Source organism: Dipodomys spectabilis, unplaced genomic scaffold (genome assembly GCF_019054845.1).
Source record: "Dipodomys spectabilis isolate Male_0828 unplaced genomic scaffold, ASM1905484v1 ptg000451l, whole genome shotgun sequence".
NCBI lineage: Eukaryota > Metazoa > Chordata > Mammalia > Rodentia > Heteromyidae > Dipodomys > Dipodomys spectabilis.
In genome coordinates this window covers 418,659-438,265 of record NW_024871128.1, presented here as the reverse complement: position 1 = coordinate 438,265, position 19,607 = coordinate 418,659, and positions in this window count along the sequence as shown.

The following is a 19,607-nucleotide window of genomic DNA, read 5'->3' as shown; positions in this document are numbered from 1 at the left end:
CTGGCCTAGCATGCATGATGCACTTGATTTGATTCCTCAGTATGATGTAAGCAGAAAAACTGAAAGTGGTGCTGTGGCTCAATTGGTAGTGTGCTAGCCTAGAGCAAGAGAAGTTTAGGGAGAGTGCCCAGGCCCTGATTTCAAGCCCCCAGTGCTGGCAAAATTAAAAACAAAAACAAACCAACCAAGCGCAAAATGCTGTTTGTTGAAATAAATATGTTGAAGAATTCTTTATACTCACTAGAAAATTGTGCTGTTGGGCATTCATAATGAACTTTGTTATGAAAAATTTAAGTAAATTAATGAAATATTATCTGGCATTGGACAGGACATTGTGAGATCTAAAAATGATTGCTGCCTATGGTTACTTGACATAACAACATTAGAGATACACTTGCCAGATTGTGATTTTTTTTAAGTATACAATTGTGGGATTTTTTCTTTTTCAAAATAACTTTACTGCCGGGTCCCAGTGGCTCACACCTGTAATCCTAACTACTAAGGAGGCTGAGAATTGAGGTTCTCTGTTCAAAGCCAGCCCGGGCAGGAAAGTCTGTGAGACCCTTATCTCCAACTAAAGGTTCAGAAAATGTGAAGTGGCACTGTTGCTCAAGTAGTAGAGTGGTAGCCTTGAGCTGCAGAGCTGAGGGACAGTGCCCAGACCCAGAGTTCAAGCCCTACAGCCGTCAAAAAATAATAATAGTAATAATGTTAATTTTATTGTTACTATTAAGGTTTTATATATAAAGGCTACCACTTCATAAGTTTGTTTCTTTGATAAAAGAAACGCATATCCATCTTCATTGCCAACATTTGCTATATATTTATTCAAATACACACATACACACATACAATCACGTGTAGTATAAAGACCCAGTCAGTCTGCAAGGAAATATTTTAATAGGAATTCTATAAAATATTGTCTGCTGAGATCTGACTTGAATTTATAGTAATGTCTAGTTGCTTCCACCCATGGACAAGTCATCATCATTGGTGAAGATGTTGCCATTTGAATTTAGAATGCCCCAGAAAGACCTGTGTTACAGAAAAATGATTTACCATTTCCTGAGAATACCTGAATATTTCCTCTGGAGATTAAGTTCTTCAGAGTGAAACCCATGAGAACATAGACTCTGATCTTCTTTCTTCTTTTATCTTTAATCATTCTAAATCAAAAACTTTTCTCTTTGACATACTCTCCACCTTCACATTGTCTTGTCAAAGGCCACCAAAGCAATAAAACCAACTGAACATACCCTGAAACCCTCGAACTGGTAAATCTGAGTAAGCTGCTTAATAAATGGACAATATCACTTATTATGGTAGGTTATAAAGCTAACACAGAAGTCTAGTCTTTCTAACAATGTAGAATATATTAAAATGTGCTTCATTATAAAATATCTAACTCCATATTGTATTTTGTGTTTTTGTTTTTGTTAGTAATAGGGCTTAAACTCAGGACCTGGATGGTGCTTTTGTGTTCTAGGCCAAAGCTCGACATACAATCTGAACTGAATTCCATTTCCCCTGGTGGTTAGTTGGAGATGAGAATCTAATGAAGTTTCCCACTCAGGCTGGCTTTGAACTGTGATCTTCAGATCTCAATCTCTTAACTAGCTAAGATTACATCCTTGAACTACCAGTGCCTAACCATGTTGCATATTTTGTGTAATTCCAATTTCCAGCATTGTGTAGATGCTCTTACTACAATATATAAAAAAGTAACCCTGTTTCCATTGTATTTGATGATGGTATAATTTGTGTGTGGGGGGGGGGAAGGGAACAAACAAATTGTTTAAATAGGGATACAGATGGACCTATTGCAACAATGAGATGTACAAGATGTTATGTAGAAAAACGAACTTTACAACTTTGGCACGGGAGTGGGGAGCGGGGTAGGGGAGATAGGTAGGGATGTAAGGGGAAACAAAGGAGGAGGCAACAATGTTTGATAAGAAATATACTCATTACCTTGCCCATGTAATTGTAACCCCTCTTTATGGTATTTTCACAGAAAAAAAACTTAAAACATAATAAGGATATTTGTAAAGTTTATAATAAAGAAAGAATGTTTAGCCTTTACAAAATGTATGCAAAATCTATGCTAATTTACTGTACCTTTCCTGCAATCAGTTTGATATAGTTTAATATTTGTCATGCCAAGTTTCTCTATATTCTACTGGAGATTTACTTTTTCATGTATGTATGTATATGTATATGTATATGTATATGTATATATCTATCTATCTATCTACTTATCTATCTATATCTATACATTCTGTATAGATTCTATATTCTCTCTCTCTAGATATATTCCAATGTGGATAATTAGACTTGAAACTTTGCTTTGTTATTCTGTTCGGAAGCTGAAACTGGTCAGCTCATTCTGTGACAATATCTGTGCTCATTCTCATCATTCCTTTATTTACCACACAATCTGCCTTCTAAAATCAGCTTCATTTCCTAGGTAAGGTTACCAATCAGTCCAACCAATATTCACCCAGAGGCTTTTAATAAAGCAAGCTTTAAGGAAGGAAAATAGCATGAAGTGACAACTACAGAATTTCTACAGAGACATGACATTGTTCACATTTCTGCCTTCCTTCTCTTCTCATACTTCAGAAAGCATTGACTAACCCTGTAAATATACTGCATTTATAACTTAAGGATCAGTGTTTTATTTTCCAACCCGAAACCTTCCTTTCCATGATTTTTAACATAAACTTTTAGGACTTTTTTTCACTGTGATAGGATTCCATTGAAAACGAAGCCAAGTATATCAAGAAAGCCAATGTTTTCAACTCAGAGTACTAAACAAAAGAGGGAGAAAATGGTTAGCTATATATGTTAAGCACAAATAGAGGCAATATCAAGATATTTTGAAATTGTATATTTTTACTGGATAAAGTGGCTCAAACCTGTAATATTATCTGCTTGGAAAACATAGATTAGAGAATTCCAGTTCCAGGCAAGCCCAGACAAAAAAAGAAGTTTCAGAAACTCTAACCATTTGCTGGGTGCAATGTGTTTTGCTTGTTCAAGCAGGCCCAGGCATAGTGATACTACCTCAAAATAAGCAATCAAATTACATTCTGCAGTTATGGCAGTAGTAGAGGTGCTGTTTCACAAGTATAGAGTTTTGGGTTCAATCTTCCAGTACTGCTAGGCATTTAAGTGTGTGACAGGGCAAGAATTTGGCATGTCTAAGGTCAAGATTTCACACTCTTTACAAGCTCTAATAAAACCTTTACCTCTTTTGGTATTTTTTAAAAAATATATCATAACTTCCATGCCCAAACCAAATAATTTCCTATCAGAGCTTTTCTCCTATCCATTAACTAATATGTTATGTGTTGGATACTGTCCCACTGAAATCACACTAAAGATAAAAAATCCATTGCCTGCATTTGGAAACAGAATCTCAAAGGTAGCATTTAAGTTGAAGTCTCCTCCAAGAGAAGCAGAAGGCCTTGAATATTCCAAGGAAAGAGGACTCCGAAGAAGCCAACTCTGATCTTGGAGTTTTAGTTCCACCAACTCAGAGGCAATGTATTTACAGTGTTAATGTTACCCAATCTGTGGTAGTGTATTATTACAATTAATAACAAATGTGGAATCTATAAGACATGAAAAGTCATTGACTCTTGGGGTCCATGACTCATCTCTACAATGCTAGTTATTAAGAAGGATGAGACATGGGGGATAATGCTTTTCAGGATAGTAGGAAAATTCATGAGTTACTATCCAGTTAACCATAAAAATTTCTGGGCTGGAGACATGGTTCAAATGGTAGACTGATTATTGTTAACAAACAAACTGAGAACATGAGGTATGTTCAAGCCCAAATTGGGAGAAAGAAAAAGTCCTTAGAATACTATGAGAAACAGAGCTATGAATAGGAAAGCAGAAACAAAAGAAATAAACATTGATACAGACAGACCTTCCCAATGTCAAATATGGCACAAACTCTAATATTTAGGGTTTTCCTTCCTATACAGTAGAAATAAATGGTAGTTTGATTTGACCAAACTAAAGTGTAAAACTGTATGCAATAAACAATCACATTACTTTTATGTTTCCATAATTTAAATTTCCTACAAATTTATAGAATAGTGTAGCTTTGGAAAATCAATAAATGTTGCATTTTCATATAGGATTACATATCCTTCCAAGTGTTGTCTAAAACTGATCTACACTGAAACAATTGCCATTGTACCTTTCTCAAGATTCCAAATGTTTATATTTTCTGCTGACCTTCCACAAAAATCATACCCCAAACATAACTTTTTAGTTTGTTCATGCAATCATAGAAACATAAACATATGGCACAAAATGTTAATTACCTTTATCTGCTGTCATTAATGTAGTATAATTAATACAATTAAGTATATACCTTGAGAGAAATACGATTCTTCCTTCTAAATACAGATTTGCAGGCATACATGCGCGCGCGTGCGCGTACACACACACACACACACACACACACACACACATACATACACACATATTTACCACTCTGACTCAGGTTAGGTTCCTGACATTGAGTATCAGACAATGATCTAATAATCAAACTTTCCTGCCCAGATATAAAATACATTCATAATTCCACACATACAAAAATACCAGATCATTCAAAATAATGAGAATATTTAAAAGAACCATCCAGCTCCTGAGCCATTTACTCCCTGATTTCATTCATTCATGATGATTCATTTTTCATATAATAATTAAAAATCTTTTTGAGACTATGATTAGCAGAAAAAATATGTTGTCATATAATACAAAATGTAGGTAAAATTACTTGTCCCTAGGTAATCTTTAATATATCTGATCAAAGAATTCTGTTTCCTTCTTGCAGAGTCTGTTTCCAGCATTTTGCCATCATGTCTAATATTAAATTAAAAAGGACATGCCATATTCCTCAGTTCATTTTTCCTAAAGGTTACACTATGGAGTTGAATCTGATTTGTTTGCGTATTCTAAATTAAATATTCTCAACAACTTGAATTATTGTTGATGTTACTCCTAAGCCATTTGAAACAGCAAAAAGAACTGGAAATTCACTTGGCAATGATTTGTGACTGGCATTAATGGTTGTGGGGGGATGAAGGACTTGAATTATCTAGAGTGCCTTAAAAATGGTACTGTTCTTTAAAGGGCTGATCGTTTAGTAAGCTTTTTTTTTTTTTTAATTGTAAAGATACTATACAGAGGGTTACAGTTACATGAGTGAGGTAATGCATACACTTCCTCTTGAATATTGTTACCCCCTCCATTGTTTTCCCCCTACCATCCCCTCCCTCCCTCCCTTCCCTGAGGTTCTTTTTTTTTTTTTTTTTGGATTGTGATTAAGTGATTACATAATTTCCGGAAATTCAGTATTGTGGAATAATGATGCTCATTTAAAGTCACAAGTTCATTCTAACTTTCTTGGAGCAAATTGTCTATCACAGTCTGTAATATATAACGGTGTTCACATGTTATATACCATATATGTGATCAGCAACATGGGGATATTTAGTAGTGGTTCAACCAGATGAGTGGGAGTTCTTTGTTTCTTAAGTCCTGTTAGTTTTGTCATATCACCTAACATTTTGGATTTAGCATCCACTTATCAGGGAGACCATGTACCGTTTGTCTCTTCGTTCTTGGCTAACCTCGCTCAACATGATTCCTTCTAGCTCCATCCATTTCCCTGCAAATGCCATTATTTTGTCATTTCAAAATGGCTGCATAATATTCCATTGTGTATAGATACCACAATTTTTGGATCCATTCATCTGTGGTGGGGCATCTAGGTTGTTTCCATATCCTAGCTATTGTGAACAGTGCTGCAATAAACATGGAGGTGCACGTGTCCTTGTATATTGGTTCCTGTTGTTTAGGGTAGATGCCTAGAAGTGGTATGACTGGGTCGTAAGGGAGGTCAATCTTTAGCTTTCTAAGGACCCTCCAGACTGCTTTCCAAAGTGGTTGTATAAGTGTACATTCCCACCAGCAGTGTAATAGGGTTCCTCTTTCTCCTCATCCCCTCCAGCATTTGTCGTTGGCTGATTTGTGGATGTGGGACATTCTGACTGGGATAAGGTGGTATCTCAGGGTTGTCTTTATTTGCATTTCCTTCACCACCAGGCATGATGAACATTTCCTCATGTGTTTCTTTACCATTTTTATTTCTTCATTTGAGAAGTCCCTCTTTAGTTCCCTGGCCCATTCAGTAATTGATTTGTTAGGTTTGGGAGGGATTAGTTTCTTGAGTTCCCTGTATATACAGGATGTTAACCCCTTGTCTGATATATTGCTGGTTAATACTTTTTCCCAATTCATTGGTTGTCTTTCTAGCTTAGTTGCGATAGATTTAGCTGTGCAGAAGCTTTTTATTTTAAGGTAGTCCCATTTGTTGAGTCTCTCTCCATCTTGTTGTGACCCTGGGACTCTGTTCAGGAAGTTCCTTCCTGTGCCTATTAGTTCAAGTGTCTCTCCTACTCTGTCCTGCAGTAGTTTCAGAGATTCAGGTTTAATGTTAAGGTCTTTAATCCATTTTGAGTTGATGTTGGTGCATGGTGATAGGCTGGGGTCCACTTTTAGTTTTCTGCATGTGGCTACCCAGTTTTCCCAGCACCAGTGATTGAAGAGGCTGTGTTTCTTCCATTGTATGTCTTTGGCTCCTTTGTCGAATATCAGCTGGCTGTAGGCCTGTGGATTTATTTCTGGATCTTCTATTCTGTTCCATTGGTCTTTGGGTCTGTTTTTGTGCCAGTACCATGCTGTCTTTGTTATTATAGCTCTGTAGTAGAGTTTGAAGTTCGGCATGGATAGCCCTCCCATATTGTCTTTATCCCCTAGAATTGTTTTGGCTATTCTAGGTCTTTTGTTGTTCCATATGAATTTTTGGACTGTTTTCTGTATTTCAGTGATGTACGTCATTGGGATTTTAATAGGAATTGCATTGAATTTGTATATTAGTTTTGGAAGTATTACCATCTTTACTATATTAAGTCGGCCTATGCAGGAGCATGGGAGGTCTTTCCATTTCCTAGTGTCTTCTGCAATTTCCTTCTTTAACTTTTTATAGTTCTCATTAAATAGTTCTTTTACATCTTTGGTTAGGTTAATTCCTAAATATTTTATTTTTTGGGAGGTTATTGTGAATGGAGTTGCTCCCTTTATTTCCCTCTCTTCCTGTACATTATCAGTGTATAGGAAGGCAACTGATTTTTGTGGGTTTATTTTGTATCCTGCTATTTTGCCGAAGTGATTTATGATTTCTAACAGTTTACGTATGGATTTTTTGGGATCGTGGAGGTATAGTATCATGTCGTTTACAAAACGGGATAGTTTAACTTCTTCTTTCCCTATGCGGATCCCTTTAATGTCTTTTTCTTGCCTTATTGCCCTGGCTAAGGGTTCTAGGACTATATTGAAGAGAAGTGGAGACAGTGGGCATCCTTGCCTTGTTCTTGATTTTAGGAGAATTGGTTGTAGCTTTTCCCCATTAAGTAAACTATTGGCTATAGGTCTGTCATAAATGGCTTTTATTTTCTCCAGAGCTTTTAGCATGAATGAATGTTGAATTTTGTCAAAGGCCTTTTCTGCATCTGTGGCGATAATCATGTGATTCTTGACTTTGGCTCTGTTGATATGTTGGATTACATTTATTGTCTTACGTATGTTAAACCATCACTGTGTCTCTGGGATGAAACCTACCTGGTCATAGTGTATTTTTTTTTATGTGTTTCTGGATTCTGTTAGCTAGAATATTGTTAAGGATCTTTGCATCTGTGTTCATCAAGGAAATTGGCCTGTAATTCTCCTTTTTGGTTGGGTCTTTGCCTGGTTTGGGGATGAGTGTGGTATTGGCTTCGTAGAATGAGTTTGGGATAGCTCCCTCCTTCTCTGTTTCTCTGAAGAGCTTGAGGAGTATGGGTATTAGTTCTTGTATAAGGTCTTATAGAATTCTGCTGTGAATCCATATGGTCCTGGGCTTTTTTTGTTGGAAGAATTTTGATAGCTTCCTGTATCTCATTATAGGATATTGGGTTATTTAATTGGTTAACTTCTTCTTTGCTCAGTTTGGATAACTTGTATTTCTCTAAAAATGCATCCATTTCTCCCAGATTTTCTTCCTTTAGAGAGTATAGCTTTTGAAAGTAGTCTGTTAGAATTGTTTAGATATCTTGGGGATGTGTTGTGATGTTTCCTGTGGCATCCCTAATCCTATTAATATGGGTTTCCTCTCTTCTTTTTTTAATTAATCTTGCCAACGGGCCATCAATTTTGTTTATTTTTTCAAAGAACCAGCTTTTTGTTTGGTTTATTTTGATTATGGTTTTCTGATTTTCTAATTGGTTAATCTCTGCTCTTAATTTGGTTATCTGGCTTCGTCTAGTAGCTTTAGGTCCCATTTTTTCTTGTTTTTCTAGCTGTTTTAATAGCAACATGAGATTATTTACTTGGTCTGTCTCCATTCTCTTGATGTGGGCACTGAGGGCAATAAATTTGCCCCTCAGGACTGCTTTTGCTGTGTCCCACAAGTTTCTTTGTGAGGTGTTTTCATTTTCATTGACTTGGAGGAAATGCTTTATTTCTTCTCTGATCTCTTCTGTTATCCAGGCATTGTTAAGGTGTGTGCTGTTCAATTTCCATGTATTAGAGGAATTTCTGCCGTATGCTTTGTTATTGAGAGCTAGCTTGATTCCACAGTGGTCAGATAGGATACAGGGGATTGTGTCAATCCCTTTGTATTTGCTTAAGTTCCTTGCATGAACTATGATATGGTCTATTTTGGAGAAAGTTCCATGAGCTGCTGAGAAGAATGTGTACTGTGTTGTTTAGGGTGAAATACTCGGTAGATGTCAGTTAATTCCGCTTGAAGTATGGCCTCACTTAATTCGGGAGCTTCTTTGCCAATCCTCTGGTTGGTAGACCTGTCCTTTGGTGAGAGTGGTGTGTTAAAGTCTCCTAGTATTATCGTATTGGGATCTATTTTATTCCGTAAGTTTGAGAGCATTTGTTTGACATATCTGGGTGCACCAATATTTGGGGCATATAAGTTGATGATAGTTATATCCTCCTCTTGGATTATTCCCTTTATTTATATGTAGTGTCCGTCCTTGTCTTTCTGTACTGATTTTAATGAAAAGTTTATTTTGTCAGATATCAGGATACCTACACCTGCTTTCTTACTGGGGGCATTTGATTGGTAGATCCTTTTCCACCCCTTCACTATGAGTTTGTTTGTATGTTTGGCTGAGAGGTGGGTCTCCTGAAGGCAACAGATGGATGGGTCTTGTTTTCTGATCCAGTCTTCAGTTCGTTTTCTTTTAATTGGCGAATTCAGCCCATTTATATTAAGAGAAAGTATAGAGAGATGCATTGTTGTCCCTGCCATTCCATTTTCCTAAGTTTTTCTTCTTTCCTTTCCTCCTGTGCTTGCTCAGTTAGACTTTGAGTAACGCCTGTTTGGGGCAGGTCCCAGTTCCTGGTTGCTTTCTTCAGGTTGTGTCCCCCCTCTTAGAATTCTTTGTAATGCTGGCTTAATGTTTATGTATTCATTTAGTTTTTCTTTTTGCTATTAAAAGTTTTCAGTTCTCCATCGAATGTAAATGCTAGCTTTGCCGGGTATATTAGTCTGGGTTGGCAGTTATTGGCTCTCAGGATTCGTATGGTGCTTTCCCAGGCTTTTCTTGCATTCATTGTTTGTGTGGAGAGATCTGCAGTGATTCTATTTTTTTCCCATTGTAGTATAGCTCCTTCTTCATTTTTGCTGCATGCAGGATTGTTTCCTTATTATTCAGATCTATCATTTTTACTATAATGTGTCTAGAAGTGTTTCTCCTGGGATCTTGCTTGTTGGGTGTTCTATAAGCTTTTGTAATGTAGTTAAGATGCTCATTTTTGAGGTGGGGAAAATTTTCATTGATTATCTTGTTGAATAGGTGTTGCATTCCCTTGCTCTGGAATTCCTTACCTTCGTCCACTCCGATTATACGAAGGTTAAGTTTCTTGGCATTATCTGCTTGCTCTTGAATTTCCCTTTGGTTTAATTTGAGTGATTTTTCCATATCTGTCATTTTGGTCCAGTTGGTGTATTCTGTCTTCTGTATCTGACACTCTACCTAACATTTCATTCACTCTGTTGACCGTGGCTTCTATTGTGGTTTGCATGGAGGAAATGGATCCCTTTATGGATTCAATGTTGGTTCTCATAGTACTGATCTCACCTCTCAATGAGGTATGCATTACCTCTAATTTGGCGTTTATGTCACTTCTTACTGAGGTTTGTGCCGCTTCTATTTTTGCATCCAACTCTTGTTTCATATCCTGTCTCTCTTTTGATAGTTCATCCTTGTGCTCTTTCAATTTCTGATCCATTTCTCGCTTTATTTCTTTTTTTTTTTTTTTTTTTTTAATTTAATTTAATTTTATTTGTGAACATACTGTACAGAGGAGTTACAGTTACATGGGCAGGATAATGTGTACATTTCTTACCAAGCATTGCAGCCTCCTCCTTTGTTTATCCTTCACATCCCTTCCCAGCCTCCCCCCTCCCCCCCTAATCCCAATCCTTCTCCTTCCTCCCTCCCCCCAGGCCCCCCCCCCCCCCACCAACATTGTAAAGTTCGTTTTGGACATGACAACTTGTACTTCTCATTGTTGCAACAGGTCCACCTGTATCCTTAAACAACTGGTTTTTCCCCATCTCTTCCACAAGTTATACTGACATCAAATATAGTGAAAGCAAGGGTTATACTGTGGGGGAGGGACATACAAAGCAACAAAGAGATAATCTTATAAATGTGTTAGAAACATATGCATGAAAGAAAAAAACATTAAAATACACATCTAAGGGTTCATTTTCCTGACATCACATTATCTGACCTTTTCCGCTTGACTCATACATATACTAGATATTACAAATAAGGGAAACCATGGGACCTACGTTTCTTTGGGCCTGGCTTACTTCACTTAATATAATTTTTTCCAAGTTTTTCCATTTCCTAACAAATGGGGCAATGTCATTCTTTCTGATGGAGGCATAGAATTCCATTGTGTATATATACCACATTTTCTTGATCCATTCATCTACTGAGGGGCATCTGGGTTGGTTCCATATCTTAGCTATGGTAAATAATGCTGCAATAAACATAGTTGTGCTGGTAGCTTTAGTGTGGTCTTGTTTGTAAACATTAGGGTAAATGCCCAAAAGTGGGATTGCTGGGTCATAGGGGAGCTCTATGTGGAGTCTTTTGAGGAACCTCCATACTGCTTTCCAAAGTGGTTGAACAAGTTTACATTCCCACCAACAATGAATTAAGGTTCCTTTCTGTCCACATCCCCTCCAGCATCTGTTGTTGTTAGAGTTCTTGATTTTTGCCGTTCTCACTGGAGTGAGGTGATATCTCAATGTTGTTTTGATTTGCATTTCTTTTATGGCTAGGGATGTTGAACATTTCTTCATGTGTCTATTGGCCATCCTTCTTTCTTCTTCAGAGAAGTTTCTCTTTAAGTCTTTCGCCCACTTATTTATTGGGCAGTTGTTTCTTTGAGGATTTGTTGTTGGGGGGTTTAATTTTTTGAGTTCCAAGTATATTTTAGATATGAGACCCTTGTCCGTTGTATGGCTAGTAAAGATTTTCTCCCAGTCCGTGGGCTTTCTATTGATCTTGCTAGCTATGTCATTTGCCCTGCAGAAGCTCTGCAACCTTATACAATCCCATTTGTCCAGCCTTTCTTTGATTTGTTGTGTTTCCGGGTCTCTATTCAGAAAATTTCGGCCTGAGCCAAGGAGACCCAGGGTTTCTCCTATTCCATCCTGTAATGTTTTCAGAGTGTCTGCTTTGAGTTCAAGGTCTTTGATCCATTTGGAGTTGATTCTGGTGCAGGGTGATATATAAGGATCTAGCTTTAGTTTTCTACATGTAGTTAACCAGTTTTGCCAGCACCATTTACTGAAGAGGCTGTCTGTCTTCCATTCTATTGTTTTAGCTCCCTTATCGAAGATTTGATGGCTATAGGTCTGTGGGTTCATTTCTGGGTTTTCAATTCTATTCCATTGGTCCTGAGGTCTGTTCTTATGCCAATACCAAGCTGTTTTGATTACTATGGCTTTATAGTAGAGTTTGAAGTTTGGTATTGATATTCCTCCAGCAGTGTTCTTTCCATTCAGGAGCGTTTTTGCTATTCGGGGTCTTTTATTGTTCCATATGAATTTTTGGATTGCCTCTTCTATTTCCTTGAAGAATGAGGGTGGAATTTTGATAGGTATTGCGTTGAATTTGTAGATAGCCTTGGGAAGTATTGCCATTTTCACGATGTTAAAATTTCCAATCCAGGAGCATGGGAGGTTTTGCCATTTTTTAAGTTCTGTGTTGATTTCCTTTTTCAAGATTTTAAAGTTTTCATCATAGAGGTCCTTCACTTCTTTAGTTAAGTTAATTCCTAGGTATTTTATTTTTTGTGGGGCTATTACAAATGGAGTTGCTTTCCTAATTTCAGCCACACTTTTCTCATTGTTGGCATACAGAAAAGCCATTGATTTTTGGGGGTTAATTTTATAACCTGCTACTTTGCCGAAGTTTTGAATCAGCTTGAGTAATTTGGGAGTGGAGTCTATGGGATTCTTTAAATACAAGATCATGTCATCTGCAAAGAGGGAGAGTTTTATTTCTTCTTTCCCTATTTGGATCCCCTTTATGTCTGCATCTTGTCTTATTGCTGTAGCTAGGCATTCTAATACTAGATTGAAGAGAAGTGGAGAGAGTGGGCATCCTTGTCTTGTTCCTGAGTTAAGAGGAAATGGCTTTAGTTTTTCACCATTGAGTATAATGCTGGCTGTAGGTTTGTCATATACAGCCTTTATCGTATTGAGGAATGTTCCATGGATTCCTAATTTTTCCAAAACCTTCATCATAAAGGGGTGTTGGATCTTGTCGAATGCTTTTTCTGCATCTATTGAGATAACCATGTGGTTCTTATTCTTGCTCCTGTTGATGTGGTGAATAATATTAATTGATTTGCGTATATTGAACCAGCTTTGCATCCCTGAAATGAATCCTGTTTGATCGTGGTGTATGATTTTTTGGATGAATTGTTGAAGTCGATTGGCCAAAATTTTGTTGAGAAGTTTTGCATCAATGTTCATCAAAGAAATGGGTCTATAGTTCTCTTTCTTTGATGAGTCCCTGCCTGGTTTTGGGATGAGGGTTATGATGGCTTCATAGAATGTGTTCGGTAGTGAGCTTTCTCTTTCAATTTCATTGAAGAGTTGGAGGAGTATTGGTGTGAGCTCTGCTTTGAAGGCCTTGTAAAATTCCGCTGTAAAACCATCTGGTCCTGGACTTTTCTTAGCTGGGAGGTCTCTTATTGCTGTTTCTATTTCAATGCTTGATATGGGCCTGTTAAGCTGGTTTAACTCATCTTGGTTTAGTTTTGGCATGTCAATATTTGCTAGGAAAAGGTCCATTTCTGTCAAGTTCTCAAACTTATTAGCATAAAGTTTTGAGAAGTATTCCCTTATAATGTTCTGAATCTTGGTTGTTTCCGTGGTGATGTTTCCATTTTCATCTCTGAGTTTATTAATTTGGGTGTGTTCTCTTCTTTTTCTGATAAGATTTGTTAAGGGTCTGTCAATTTTGTTAATTTTTTCAAAGAACCAACTCTTTGTTTTGTTGATTCTTTCTATAGTTTTTTTGGATTCTAATTCATTTAATTCTGATTTAATTTTGATTATTTCTTTCCGTCTACTGGATTGGGGTTTATCTTGCTGCTCTTTTTCAAGGAGGTTTAGATGTGTCATTAAATTGCTAGTTTCAGATCTCTCCAATTTGTTGATGTAGGAGCTCAGAGCTATAAACTTGCCTCTGAGTACTGCCTTTGCTGTGTCCCAGAGGAGCTGGTAATTTGTGTGTTCATTTTTGTTGAATAGCATGAACATTTGAATTTCCTTTCTAATCTCTTCCATGACCCACTCTTGATTCAGCAGTGTGTTGTTCAGCCTCCATGTGATACTGGACTTTCTTTGGTGGCTTTTGGTGTTGAGTTCTAATTTTATTCCCTTGTGGTCAGAGAGAATGCAAGGTATAACTTCAATGTTTCTGAATTTAGACAAGTTTGCTTTGTGGCCTAAAATGTGGTCTATTTTAGAAAACGTTCCATGTGCTGCTGAGAAAAACGTGTATTCTGATGCTGCTGGGTGAAATGTTCGGTAGATGTCTGTTAAGTCTAGTTGATCTATGCAGTTGTTTAGATCTGCGGTTTCTCTGTTGAGTTTTTGCCGAGTTGATCTATCTAGTGGGGAGAGTGGTGTGTTAAAATCCCCAACAATTAATGTCTTTGGATCTATATGGGATTTGAGGGAAAGTAGTGTTTCTTTGATAAATTTGGGTGCTCCATTGTTTGGCGAATAGATATTTAGAATTGTAATATCCTCCTGAAGGAGAGATCCTTTAATTAGTATGTAGCGACCTTCTTTATCTCTTCTCACGAATTTTAATTTGAAGTCTATTTTATCTGATATTAAGATTGCAACTCCCGCCTGTTTATGGGGGCCGTTTGCTTGGTAGATTTTGTTCCAGCCTTTAACATTGAAAATGTGTTTGTTTTTACGGGCAAGATGTGACTCCTGCAGGCAGCAGATAGAAGGGTCTTGTTTTTTAATCCAACTAGACAGTCTATGTCGCTTAATTGGAGAGTTCAGTCCGTTAACATTAAGAGATAGGACTGAGAGGTATTTGGGAGTTCCTGCCATGTTATCCACCTTCTTGGGGGCTGCGAAAACTAGGTTCTTCCTATGGTTCTTGGATTCTCAGTTTGGGTGCAGTTTCTTGGCCTTTGTTGCGGTCTTGTTGGTTTTCTATGTGTAGGACATCTTTAAGAATCTTTTGTAGGGCTGGTTTGGTGGAGATGTATTGTTTCAATTTTTCTTTGCTATGGAAGGTTTTTATTTGGCCTTCAGTTATGAAGGAGAGTTTAGCTGGGTACAGTATTCTTGGTTGATAGTTGTTTGTTTTTAGGGCATGGCATACATCATTCCAGGCTCTTCTTGCTTTGATTGTCTCTGCTGAGAAATCTGAGGTGATTCTAATTGGTTTCCCTTTATAGGTGATTAACCTTTTCTCCTTGACAGCTTTAAGGATCTTTTCCTTGGTCTGAGTTGATCCTGTGTGGATTATAATGTGACGGTGGGATGTCCTATTCTGGCCTTGTCTATTTGGGGTTCTAAAAGCTTCTTGTATCTGAATAGGCCTATCTTTTTGTATGTTTGGGAAGTTCTCTGCTAGGATCCTGTTAAACAAATTTCCTAGACCATTAACTTCTGTTTCTAGGTGCTCCTCTACACCCATTATCCTTAGATTAGGCCTTCTGATGGTGTCTTCTAGGTGTTGAATAGATCTATCATACTTCTTGGACTTGTCTTGGATGGTTGTATGTTCTTTCTCTATAATATCTAGGCTGTCTTCAATCCCTGAGATTCGATCTTCTGCATGGTCTAACCTGCTGTCAAGACTCTCTACTTTGTTTTTTATCTCTTTTCCTTCTAATTGGTCAGCTTTGATGGCTTCAAGTTCTTTGTTGAAGCTCTGTTTTAGGTCTTGTATGAATTTCTTTACTTCCTTAATTAGGTGTTCAGTGTTTGTTCTCAAATCACTTAGTTGATTGGTTATGATTTCTTTGGACTCCCATTCCTTCTGTTGGGTTCCATTCAGCATTCCCTTTGTGGTCTCCCTGACTTCCTTCAGCTCTTTGTTAATGGATTCCATGAATGCCTTTACTGATCTTTGTGTGTTCTCTACCTGGTCTCTCAATTCCTGTATTACTCTTTGATTAGCTTCCTCCCGTTTGTGGGATTCCTGCAGTTCTCTTTCCTCCCGTTCCTGGGATTCCTGCAGTTCTCTTTGAGTGTTCTCAGCCTGCTCACGCCATTCCTCCCTTTCTCTTTGAGTATTCTCAAGTTGTTCACGCAAATCCTGTATCATTTTTTGAGTAGCTTCCTCACGCTTATGATATTCCTGCATAAACTTTTGGGATGCCTCCTCTCTCTCCCTATCACGCTCATACAGAGTCCTTTGTAAGTTGTCAAACTTCTCATTTATCATATTTGCCACCAGTGTTTGTAGAGCTATTTGGGAACTCTCCTCTGGATTGTTCATTATCTGCTCTGACCCCTGATTATCAAGATTGGGAATTGAGATACCTGGATTTGCCATTTTTCTTGTGTTTTTTCGGCTTACTCTGCCCATTTGAGATGAAAATAGCACCAGTTTTGTGCTAGAACACTATCTTAAGGCAACCATCAACCAACGTTTGCATTTATACAGTCAATAGTCTACAGATACAATCTAGTTCAACAGATACATCTATTCAACATCAAACAACTATATGTTAATGGGCTTCGAACCGCAGAGAAGAATTTGGGAAACCAGAAATTTTTAGGGTTAGGGAGAGATGTGGGTAAAAATTAGGAATAGATTGGTGTGAGGAGGCACAGGGAGAGTTAACTATGTCCTAATCTCAATGCAGGAAATAGGTTGGGTAGGATGCAAGTAGAGAGGGAGAGAAAAAGAAGAAAGGTAAAGGGAAATGAAAAGAGACCAGAAAAAAAATTAGAAACGTAAAAATTAATATAGTTATGGAGATTGAAAGACCATCTATTTAGAGAGGAATGTGAATATAATGAGAAAACAGGAGGGAGATAGAGGAGATGTGAAAAACTTAAAAAATGCTTAAAATATTATATAGGTATAAAGAGGTAGTACTGCTATTAAGGAATTTAAGTCTCAGAGGTTTTGGATTGAGTAATAAGTTTGTGGATTAAGTGTGTACACAATGGGGGATAGGGTCTACTAGTTAACTATGGGTTTATCAGGATGTGCAGGACAAGAGTTAAGGCACATACAGAAGAACAAAAGAAAGGAAAAGGTGAAAAGGATAAGAAAGGGAGAAAAAAAAAGATCAGAAGTTCAGTAGAGCTAGACAAAAAACAAAAAGATAATTAAGAAAGAAAGGAATAAAAAGAGAGAAGACAAGAAAAGAAAGGAAAACGTACATTCACGTATTCCTAAAATAAAAATTATAAGAGGAAAAAAAAGTTACTGGAAAACAATTATTTTTTCAAAAAAGGCAAAAATTAAAGATTAATAAAAGTTTTAGAAAAGGAAAAAAAAATTTTATATATATAAGGTACCAAAAAAAAAAAAAAAAAAAAGAAAAAAGAAAAAAGAAAAGAAGAAAAAAAAAGTTCTTTGATTTTTTTTTTTGATTTTTTTTTGGGAGGGGTGGGAAGAATCCTGTATCTCCCTTTTGTCTGTTACCAGCCTCTTGTTGGAGTCTCTGGTCAGCTTGAGGTCCTGTGGCTTGATTGGTTTCTTAAGTCAGTTTGTTCGAACAGGCAGAAAAATGCTCTGCTTTACCCAAGATTTTGAGATCCCCCTCCCAGGTTAGTTTAATGGGAGGGTGATCTGCTTTGAGAATCACAAAAGAGGGGTGATGAGGCTAGGTTCTGGTAGAGTTGAGGCCTTTCAACAAACAGTAGCTTTTCCCTGGGGCTATTTTGTGAAAAATTCACAGAGCCCACCCTGGAGCCATTCTCAGGGTTTCTGTTTTTCAATTGATTGTGGAGGCTGCTAGAGGGAGGGGCAGCCTCTGGCTCTGGTTACCCAGTGAGGAAAGCCACTCCAATGGCTGGTGCCTGAGCTGGGTGACTTTTCCCTGGATGGAGCTGAGTCTGGCAGGTCACTTCGCCGTTAAGTTCTTGTGACCTGTTAAATGACTCGTTTTATTCCAAGGCCTGAGTTGGAGCTAGCAGCTCCTCTGAGCTTTGTCGGTATCCAAGATGGAGATCACCGGTGCTGGGGGGGGAGGGGTGGCCTTCCCTCCTCTGCTCCCTGAGAAGGAGTGAGGAAGTGGGGCTACTCATGCCGAGTCTTGGATCCTGGGTCGTCTCTGGTCTGCAAATTGCAGGATGAAGTTGTCCGCTCCTTGTCGGTTCTTGCTGGTGTTGAGTAGAATCCTCTCGCCCTCTGCGTCTGGCTCCTTCGTCCCGGACTCTCTGTGTGAGCGCTCAGGTATGGCCGCGGCTGCGGTAGCCGCTGCGACCCTGCCGCCACCGCCGCGGCTGCTGGCAGGCGGTCAGATGTGTCTCCTTGTCTTGGCTTCCCCTCTCTTGTCTAACTCTCTGTCCTGTGATGGCACACTTGGTGTGATTCTCTGGCTTAGGACTGTTCACTGGAACTCTAAAACTGCTTTCTATGCGAGAGCTTGTTCAGATTCCAGCTTCTCCTCCGCCATCTTCCTGGAACTCTCCTCGCTTTATTTCTTGAGTCATTGCCTCCAGCAACCCTTGGATGTAGCTTTTGTCTTCCATTCCTGCTTTGCTCCCACTGGGGCTCTCCCCTGCATGGCTGCTGGCTTTTGAGGTGAGCTTGCTGTCTGGGTGGTGGTAAACCTTGTGATTTTTCTCTGTGATTTTCGCATGGGGGTTCAGGAGACTGCTCTTCAATTTTGTTTTGGTGTGTCTGTCTGTGCTTGGTTGCTGATTCTGTATTGGTAGAGAGTCTGTGCCTGATCTGGGTTATGTTGGGAGCCTATTTCCAGCTGCTATTCTGACTTACTTAGGATTCTCAGCTCTCTGCTGTAGATTGCTGGCAATTCCCGCCTTTGGAAGGGTTGAGCAGCCTAGACTGCTTGTGGTTGCTCCTACGGGTGCTCTTGGGAAGATCAGATGCTCTGGATGCACTCTCCCAAATACTGGAGTCTGTTATGGGCTCCTGATGTGTTTTTGTTTGTTTGTTTTGGGCTGGTTGTGGGCTTGAACTCTAGGTTTGGGTGCTGTCCCTCAGCTCTTCAGTTCAAGGCTGACACCCTACCATTTGAGCCACACCATCACTTCTGACCCTTTTTGCTTTTGTGATGCTGAGGAATCAGATCCAGGGCCTCATACATCCAAGACTATCACTCTATTGCTGAGCCGCCTTATCAGCCTGAGCTCCTGCTTACTATCAGGTGCTGGCAGCCTGTGTTGCCCAATTCCCAGCCTAGGGTATATGGGTGGAGTTTTGGTGGGGTTTGGGCTTCTCTTGTCCTGAGCCTCCAGTTCTTTTGTTGTCACAGGTGTGCTTCTTGGGGAGTGTTGTTTCCTGATTTTCTCCCCTTTTTTGAGGCGTATGCTCAGCTTTTTACTTCAGTTGGGAGGAGTTGGTTGTGTTGTTCAGGCGCCGGATCCCCGGGCCTGGTTCTGACCCCAGCCTGGAGTGCGCTCATTAGGCCTGTGCTGATGTGTATACCACCTCGGTTATGTAGCCTGGAGATCACAGTTCAAATTTCTTCTACTGTTGGTAGTCTTGACCCAGGGGCGCTGTTCCTGGCTTGGGCATTTAAGCTCCTTTCCAGGGGCACTCTTGCTCTGGCCTGGCCAGCAGAGTGTGCTCCATGGGCTGGTGGAGCTCTCGAACAGTTCCCAGTTTTAGTGGGTCCTGTGATCCGGCTGTTGGGGTAGGGAGTCTAGGTCAGGGTCTGGGGATTCCCTCCAGCTCTGCTCTTCCTTGAAGGATACACTGTCCCCTGTGGGGTACTCACCCTGGAGCTGGTTGTTTCTTTGTGGTGTAGGT